Here is a 10000-nt window from a genome sequence, read left to right on the forward strand (position 1 = left end):
ACTTGTAAGAAGGATGCGCAAATGAAGCCATAGGGGACAAAGAGCTGACAATCCTACTCTGAACAACAGAAAGGACGACTTACTCTACTATAACGGTAGAAGGGGGGGACTGAGGCAGAACACGCTCGTGATCAAACATGCAGCATACTGTGCGTTAAAATTACACAAAGGATGATGAAATCATAGGCTATGTAACACCTCCCCCACAAAGAAAAAGAAATTTACAAAGGAAATTTCTTATTACTCTAAAACAATCTGTCTAAAGTCTAGATAAGCAATCTGCAATAACATTTTTTTTCCCCTTGACATGTTGTATGTCTAATGAATACTCCTGAAGAAGTAGACTCCACCTTGTCAATCTCTGATTTTTATCTTTAAACTTACTAAGGAATTTCAGTGGGTTATGATCGGTATAAATGACTATGGGGTCAAAACCAGAACACAAATAAAATGAAAAATGCTGTAAACCCAAAATCAAGGCCAAAAGCTCTTTCTCAATAGTTGAGTAGTTCTTTTGAGGTGGAGTGAACTTCTTACTGTAATAAGATACAGGGTGTTCAATACCCTGATCATCCTCTTGCAGCAAAACAGCCCCAGCTCCTGTATCACTTGCGTCAACAGCCATCTTAAAAGGCTTAGCAAAATTTGGAGTAGCGAGCACTGGCTGACTTAATAGGATAGCTTTAAGTTTGCTGAAAGAGGATTCACAGTTATCGGTCCAGACAAATTTAACTCCCTTTTTCAGTAGGTCTGTAAGTGGTGATACAAGAATTGAAAAGTTAAGAACAAATCTCCTGTAATAACCTACCATTCCCAAAAATCTTTGTAGCTCTTTCCTACTTTTAGGTCTGGGAAGATCACTTATAACCTGAACTTTAGCTCCTGGTGGTGCAACATGTCCATCACCAATTACATACCCAAGGTACTGAACTTTAGCTTGACCAAACTCACACTTTGATAAATTAGCTACAAGATTAGCATGAACCAAACGCTCAAGAAATTTACTGACATGGCATAGGTGATCTTTCCAGTTGTCACTGAAGATTAATACATCATCAATATAAACAACACACCCTGCCAAACCCTCTGTTACAACATTCATGAGCTTCTGAAATGTGGCTGGTGCATTCTTCATACCATATGGCATTACAGAACATGCAAAAGTCTTTCCTAGTGTTACAAAACATGAGATCTCCCTAGCACGTTCAGTCATAGGTACTTGCCAGTATCCCTTTAACAAATCAAACTTACTTATGTACCTAGCCTTTCCGATCTTGTCTATGCAATCTCAACACGAGGGAGAGGGTAAGTGTCTGTTTTGGTTATCTGATTAACACGTCTGTAGTCAATGCAAAGCTGCTGTGACCCACCTGGCTTAGGAACTAGAGTGACAGGAGAACTCCACTCGCTCTGACAGGGCTCAATCATCTTGTGGTCCAACAGGTAGCCAAGCTCCTTCTGGATGAGAGGAACTTTCACTGGGTTCACACGGTAAGGAGGCAGTTTAATTGGCTTTGCGTCTCCAACATCGACATCATGCATCAACACAGTGGTTCTTCCTGGAGTGGCATGGAACACTTGCGGGTACTCCTGCAGTAATGCCGAAAACTCCTGCCTTTCCTCGGGAGGTAGATGAGAAAGCTTAGTCTGGAGATCATTCATGATATCAGGATTCTTCCCCAAACTATCACTCAGGCTCATACTGCATGGGAGAGCTTCACTTGCAGACTCGGGTGGAACAGCTACAGTGCAGACTGGATTACTGTATTTTCGTCCCACCTGTGATATAACTTTAGCATGTTGATGTGACATAGTTGCTTGTTCTTTCTACGATCTGGTGTGGCAATTACACAGTTGACATCACTGAGTTTCTTCTCCATGAAATAAGGACCACTAAACTTGGCTTGAAGAGGTTGCCCATGAACCGGTAGCAGAATCAAAACCTGATCTCCTGGCTGAAAGTGGCGTAACCTGGACTTCTTATCATACTAAGTCTTCATCTTCTCCTGAGCAGCTCCTAAATTCTCTCTCGCCAGCTGTAAAGCAGTGGACAGCCGTTCTTTGAACTTCATCACATACTCCAGCAGGTTGACGTCATCTTCCTCCGACAGCCAGCATTCCTTGAGTAGCTTAAGGGGTCCTCTTACTTCATGGCCAAACAGTAGTTCAAAGGGTGAGAAGCCCAGTGATTCATTTGGAGATTCTCTTGCAGCAAACACAACAAATGGAAGACCTTTATCCCAGTCTTTCTGATGTTCCAAACAGTATTTCTTGAGCATCGATTTGAGTGTTTGATGATATCTCTCCAACGCTCCTTGGGTCTGGGGATGGTAAGCTGAAGACGTGATCTGGGTGATGCCCAACTCATTCAGAGATTGCTTGAAAACGTTTGACATGAAATTACTTCCCCAGTCTGACTGTACCTCCTTGGGCAGACCAAACTTTGTGAAGAACCCTAGCATTTCCTTAACCACGTTCTTTGCTGAGATATTTCTAAGTGGAATGGCTTCAGGATAATGAGTAGCCATATCAATCAGGGTCAACACATAAGAAAATCCTGAAGAAGTCTTAGGAAGAGGGCCCACAATATCCACCAACACACGGGTGAATGGCGCCTCAAAAGGAGGAATGGGAACTAGAGGTGCAACCTTTTCGGTCTGATTCACTTCCCCACAACTTGACAGGTGTGACAAGACTTACAATACCAGGAAACATCCCTGAAGATACCTGGCCAGTAGAAGTGTTTCAAAATGCGTGCCACAGTCTTCCTCACTCCAAGGTGTCATGCCAAACTGGAATCATGAGCCACTCTAATGATATCCTGCCTACAAACACGAGGGATGACAACTTGATGTACAACCTCCCATTCACAGTCGGTTGATGATGTTGGGGGTCTCCACTTTCTCATAAGTACTCCTGACTTTATATAATAACAAGTAGAAGCACCAGCTGACTCTTCCTCACTGCAAGCAGAGTTAGCTAGACCTTTCAACTCAGGGTCAGCAAACTGCAACTCAACCAACTCTTGACGAGACAAATTATCAACACTACGGGGTACTGCCTCATCTGGTGAGTGGTCCAAATTAGCAAGAAAAGTGTCAGCTAGGATAACATCATCATCATCATTATCCTCTAAATCACCAGTAACTTTAGACTTAGCCCTAGTGACAGCACATGCAGGGAACACATCAGGGACATCACAATCCTGGGACGCAGCCACTGGCTCAGTAGACAACTGAGGAGCTGGACACACTTGACTTCCACCAATATCATTTCCAAGTAAGAAAGTTACACCTGACATTGGGAGTGTCTCAACCAACCCAACCATAACGGAACCATTAACAAAACCAGACTCTAAATTCACTCTGCACAGAGGGACAGAGAAGTAATTATTTCCTACACCTTGTAAGATTACATTTTCATCAGAGGAATTAACATTAGAGCCTAGAACACTGGTCAGCATAAGGGATTGGCAAGCACCTGTATCACGATATATTTGAGCTGATTTCCTGTCATTACTGTCCAGAGGACTGACAAAGCCATCAGACAGGAAATTAGCACATGAACTCTTGAGAGTGTCACCCACGTTACTGCTCAAAAGAGGAGCTCCATCATGAGAATTTAAGTTACCCCTCAAAGCAGGTTCAGTTAACTCAGTTAAAGAATTCTGGGAACTCTCAAGGGTGGACACTAGACCAATTGACTGAATATTTAAAGACTCCTTTTTGTTCACATCATGCTGTCTCCTGAAACATTTCTCCGTAGTATGACCAAGCTTACTACAATAAGTACATTTACTTTTCTGAAATCTAGAGGTGAAACTGGTATTTACTTCCTGAGAAACATCATCTTTATTCTCTTTCCTGTTACCTGTACTCTGAGTAGAGGCAATGTACTTACTCTCAGCTTTCCCTTTTTCTTTAGAATATCTCTTGTGAGTGAGAACATATTCATCAGCTAAAACTGCAGCATCAGACAAATTATCTATTCTTCTCTCATCAAGATATAGGCTTACATCTTTATTAACACACCTCTTGAAGTCCTCCAGCAAAATCATCTGCTTAAATTTACCAAAATCAGAATCCACATTCTTAGAATTTAACCACTGCTCTAAGAGATCTTCTTTGATTTTTGCATACTCAACATGGGATTGCTTATCTTGGTTATAAGTTGTCCTAAATTTTACTCTACAGGCTTCAGAAACAAGCTCATAGGCCTTAAGAATCAAGCTCTTAACTACATCATAATTATCAGATTGATCCTGAGGCAAAGATGCATAAGTTACTTGAGCTTTACCGGTGAGAACAGTTTGAAGGAGTACTGGCCAATACTGTTTGGGCCAATTAAAACCTGTAGCTACCCTCTCAAACAACTGAAAATTCTTTGTTAAATCAGATTCATTAAAAGGAGGGACAAGTTTAACATTTTTAGCCACATCAAAATCATCAGAGCTAGATGATCCAGTTCCACCTTGTTTCATGCGATACTCATGGTCTGCTTGAATCCTAGCTAGTTCAATTTGTGCCTGAGCCTGTATCTGTGCCTCCTGAATCCGAGCCTGAGATTCAGCCTCCTTAGCATTTGCTTGAAATTCAGCCTCCTTAACACGAGCCTCCTGCAGGGCTAGCTGTAACTTAGCTATTTCAATCTGCGTTTGCTCATTTGGAGGAGTTACATTAAACAAGCTCTTATTAATCATGCCAACAATTTGATCTTTAGAATGATGAGAGTGAACTGCAATTCCCAATTGTTGAGCAACAAGCTTAAGTTCATTCTTTGTTCTGTTTTCTACATCACACACTGTTTGCACATTTGACAAAAAATCTTTGGCTTCATCAAGTGTAGTAATAGTAGACATCATGAATAAATCACAGTCACAAAATATCAAGCAATATCCTTATGATAATATCCTGAATATCCTGATATGAGGTCGCCAAATTTATGTTACGGAACAGAGAAAGATAATGTACACATTAAGTGAGAATACTAAGAGTCACTACTGTCCCGTAAAGTTCCAGGTTCAAAACAAAAGAGTTAGGTAAAATTACAAGTTAAAGTTTAATGCTCAAACTAACAACAAAACATTCAGGACTCATAAGGATAATGTAATGGCAAAAAAACGGGTTAAATATATGGTTAACTGCAATAGCCTCTATTAACACGAAATTAGGAAGAGTAAATTTACCTAAGTCAGCCCTGATAAAATGAAAATACACTGGGTAATGCTCAGTTAATGCAAGATAAATTATTACAGATACAAACTATTATGAACAATGGCTAACAACAAGAACCCTACATGAATTACAAAAACCTTACTAGGCCTAAGAATTAACCTTATGCTACACAGTACAAGAAAAAATGCAATAACACTTATACTCAAATTACACAGCTGCTAGATGGCTGGAGACTTCCTGAGCACTCACAATAATAACAACTGTACAGGGGAGGACAGAGATGTGAACAAAATGAGGAGTAGATCTAAGTGGCCATAATGCAGAGACTGAGCTCATTATACTGTATAGGGGCCAGCAGAGCTTGATACAACTTGTAAGAAGGACGCGCAAATGAAGCCATAGGGGACAAAGAGCTGACAATCCCGCTCTGAACAACAGAAAGGACGACTTACTCTACTATAATGGTAGAAGGGGGGGACTGAGGCAGAACACGCTCATGATCAAACATGCAGCATACTGTGCGTTAAAATTACACAAAGGATGATGAAATCATAGGCTATGTAACAATAAATATATATATATATATATATATATATATATATATATATATATATATATATACATATATACAAAGAGAGAGAGAGAGAGAGAGAGAGAGAGAGAGAGAGAAAGAGAAGCAGGTGGGATGGTGGTGACCCTGGAGACAAAGTGATAATCCTAAAATTGGTGGTCAAATTTAGAATGTCGCACTTGGGGAATTTCCACATTCTCTCACATCCTGAACAGAAATCTTGCCGCGAGAGTACTATAACACTCCCGGCACACTTTTACGTACAATAAGCATACGTTATTACTACATGTCACATCAACGCACATTACCTGTGCAATTACATGACGTGTTCGTAGCCGTCCATATCTTCCCCTTCACACCTGACGCTAAACTATTGCTAACCTGCGTTACACATCCTAACTTTTATGCATTCACTAGCACATACGGCACATTTCACGTGCATTTCCCAGGGAGACAAAGTGATAATCCTTTACTACATGTCATATCAACGTACATTACCTGTGCAATTACATGACGTGTTCGTAGCCGTCCATACCTTCCCCTTCACACCTGACGCTATACTATTGCTAACCTGTGTTACACACCCTAACTTTTATGCATTCACTAGCACATACGGCACATTTCACGTGCATTTCACAGGGAGACAAAGTGATAATCCTACAATTGGTGGTCAAAATTACAATGTTGCACTTGGGGAATTCCCATTCTCTCACACCCTGAACAGAATTCTTGCTGCGAGAGTACTATATCACTCGTGGCACACTTCACGTACATTATATAACAAGCATGTTATTACTAAAGGTCACATCAACATACATTACCTGTGCAATTTAACCTCTGGCGTTCATAGTCATCGATACCTTGACAGCTCACCTTCCTCTGAACTCTCGCTAATCAAGGATACGCAACTACACAAACACTCGCGGCACACTTCACTTACATTATGTAATAAGCATACGTTATTACTACATGCCACATCAACGTACATTACCTGTGCAATTACAGCCGGCATTCGGAGCCGTCAATACCTGGCCTAGCTCACCTCTCTTCACACCTGATGCTAAACTATTGCTAACCCTAACTTTTTATGCATTCACGAGCACATACGGCACATTTCACATGCATTCCACACGATATCAGACACAAATACATTACTAAAACAATGCATCAACCACAACCTCGGCAAATATTCCGCTCGTGACTGCATTATACCATCATTTTTATCCCTGAGAGTATGAGGCAACACTATTTTTGGCACACACCACACTCGTTCACGGAAACTCGTAGCATGTTTTACGTATATTTCATATAATTCCAAACGCGTTTACAGCATGTTTTACGTATATTTGATACAATTTCATACGCATTTACACGATCAGAATCACAATAATTCAAGCCATAAAACACCGCTACAATTCTCCCCTCCCGACTTCCGGGTTGCCCCTACGCCATCCGTAACACTTGCTAGCTCCATAAATTTCACCATGCCATCCACAGTAACTTTCAAACAATATATATTTAGGCCTTGGCTTCATTATTGATGTACTTCAACTCAAGCCATACGGCCTACGGGGGGGCGGAGTGGCAAAACCCCGCTACACTGACCATGCGTCTCTCTCCAAGGACCAACGATTCCTAACCGCCATTATTCCTTTTCAACACATATATGTATGTTCCATCGACAATATCACGTCACTATATGTTCACATACAATGTATTATCACACTGAGTCAATAGGGACCTTTGCTTCGGGCAAGAGGGGGAAAATAATGGAGGATTTAAAGGGAACCGCGAGCTGTCACACCCACCGCCTGGCTGCTTGACAATGACTGAGGTTGGAGGGAGCGGGGTGAGGGAGATGAAGCCACACAGCGTTGCCAATGACTTACCTCGAGAAAGCTTTGGCGACCCTATGACGCACCCAAAAATCACGCAAATCAGCCTATAAGTTTCTTTCTGACGAATATTTTTGTGCTTAAACCACGCGATTTGAGTGACTGTGCCAGATCTAAAAGAAGGCGACGTCACCCGAATCGAGTGAGTGTGTCTGGGAAGGTACATATATATATATATATATATATATATATATATATATATATATATATATATATATATATATATATATATATATATATATATATATATATATATATATATATATATATATATATATATATATAAGAACATAAGAACATCAGAAGAGAGGATAACTGCAGTAGGCCGGTTGGCCCATGCTAGGCAGCTCCTAGAAGAGTAAATGAACTACTAGAATGAGATAAGGATAGCAAAGAAGAAGGCTCTCCCCCTCCCTCCAAACCCTCCAGCCGAAGCCTGCAGGAAAAAGTCAGAAAGGACACCACGCCGTATAGAAAAACTGGCGTGGACATTTTACAGGAAAGTGTGAAAGGAGAATAGAGACTATCATAGTGTAACCTGAAAAGAAAATTTTTTTTGAATTAGTATTGGTTATAAGATTTTCTTTATTCTATATCCACCCCTTATTTGTCATATGCTTATCTAGCCTATGCTTGAAACTCTCAATGGAAGAGGCAGCAACTACTTTACTAGGTAGCTTATTCCATTCGTCTACTACTCTATTAACAAACCAATTTCTACCGATTTCCTTTCTGAAACGGAATTTTTCTAGTTTGAAACCATTATTTCTAGTTCTATCCTGTATGCTCACTTTAAGTACCTTGCTAATATCTCCCTTATTTATACCATTCATCCACTTAAACACCCCAATTAAGTCTCCCCTTACTCTACGCCTCTCTAGCGAATGCAGACTTAGTCTTTTCAGTCTGTCTTCATATGACAGGTTCCGGACGTCATGTATCATTTTAGTCATTCTTCTCTGTACATTTTCTAACGAATTAATATCCATTCTATAGTAAGGACACCAAAATTGTACTGCGTAGTCTAAATGTGGCCTTACTAATGCTAGATAAAGTTTCAGTATTACTTTAGATGATCTATTGCTCACACATCTCGAAATAAATCCTAGGACCTATTTGCTTTATTTCTCGCATTAATACACTGTTGCCTTGGTTTAAGGTCGTTACTAATCATAACTCCTAGATCTCTCTCGCATTCCGATTTGCTAATTTCTTTGTTATCTAAGCTGTATTTAGTATCTCCAATGGTCTTGCCTACGTTAAGTACTTTACATTTTTCAACGTTAAATTCCATTTGCCAAGTTTTAGACCATTTGGACAATGTATCGAGGTCTTTTTGTAAGTTATGGCAATCGTCAGTCGAGTTAATGATACGCCCTATTTTTGTATCGTCGGCAAATTTGCTGATTCTGCTATTGACTCCTAAGTCTAGATCATTTATATATATGATAAATAATAATGGACCGAGTACTGAACCCTGTGGTACACCGCTAGTTACTAATCCCCAGTCCGACTCAGTTCCATTTATTAATACTCTCTGCTTTCGTCCTTTCAGCCAGGATTCTATCCATTTTAAGATATCGCCGTCTATACCGTGTGCTCGAACCTTTCTAACTAACCTTTCGTGTGGGACTCTATCAAAAGCTTTACTAAAGTCCAGATAAATAACATCGTAAGCTGTATCGCTATCTACTGCCTCATAGACCTCCGAGTAGAATGACAACAAATTTGTGAGGCAGGATCGTCCTTGCCTGAATCCATGCTGACTTTCGTTTATAAGATTAAATCTTTCTAAGTGTTCTCTAGTCTTATTTGCCAAAATTGACTCTAACATTTTTCCTACTATTGACGTTAGACTTATCGGACGGTAATTCGACGCAGCTAATTTATCACCCTTTTTAAAGATGGGCACTACGTTTGCGGTTTTCCACGCCTCTGGAACTTCTCCTGAACTTAAAGAGTCATTAAATAACGTTAAAAGTGGCTGATATAATTCTTCTTTGGTTTCTTTTATAATTTTTGCATATATATCGTCCGGACCTGGCGATTTTTGAGGTTTTAACTTATTAATTTCTTTCAATACGTCCTCCTTACTAATGGTTATTTTACTAAGAATATTTTCCGTATTCTCATGGTAAATATTTGCTGCTTGAGGGACCAGGCTTAGATTTTCCTTGGTGAATACTGATATGAAATAATTATTTAGGATGGAGCACATTTCTTTATCTTCACTGGTAATGTCACCTGATTCTGTTCTGAGTGGTCCTATCCTATCCTTATTTTTCGTTCGGTACATTTGATAAAAACCCTTGGGGTTTTCTTTTGATTCACTTGCAACCTTAATTTCATAACTTGTCTTT

The sequence above is a fragment of the Coenobita brevimanus genome, chromosome 26, assembly GCF_032717465.1.
Source record: "Coenobita brevimanus isolate Jiangsu-jjx chromosome 26, ASM3271746v2, whole genome shotgun sequence".
Classification (NCBI taxonomy): Eukaryota; Metazoa; Arthropoda; class Malacostraca; order Decapoda; family Coenobitidae; genus Coenobita; species Coenobita brevimanus.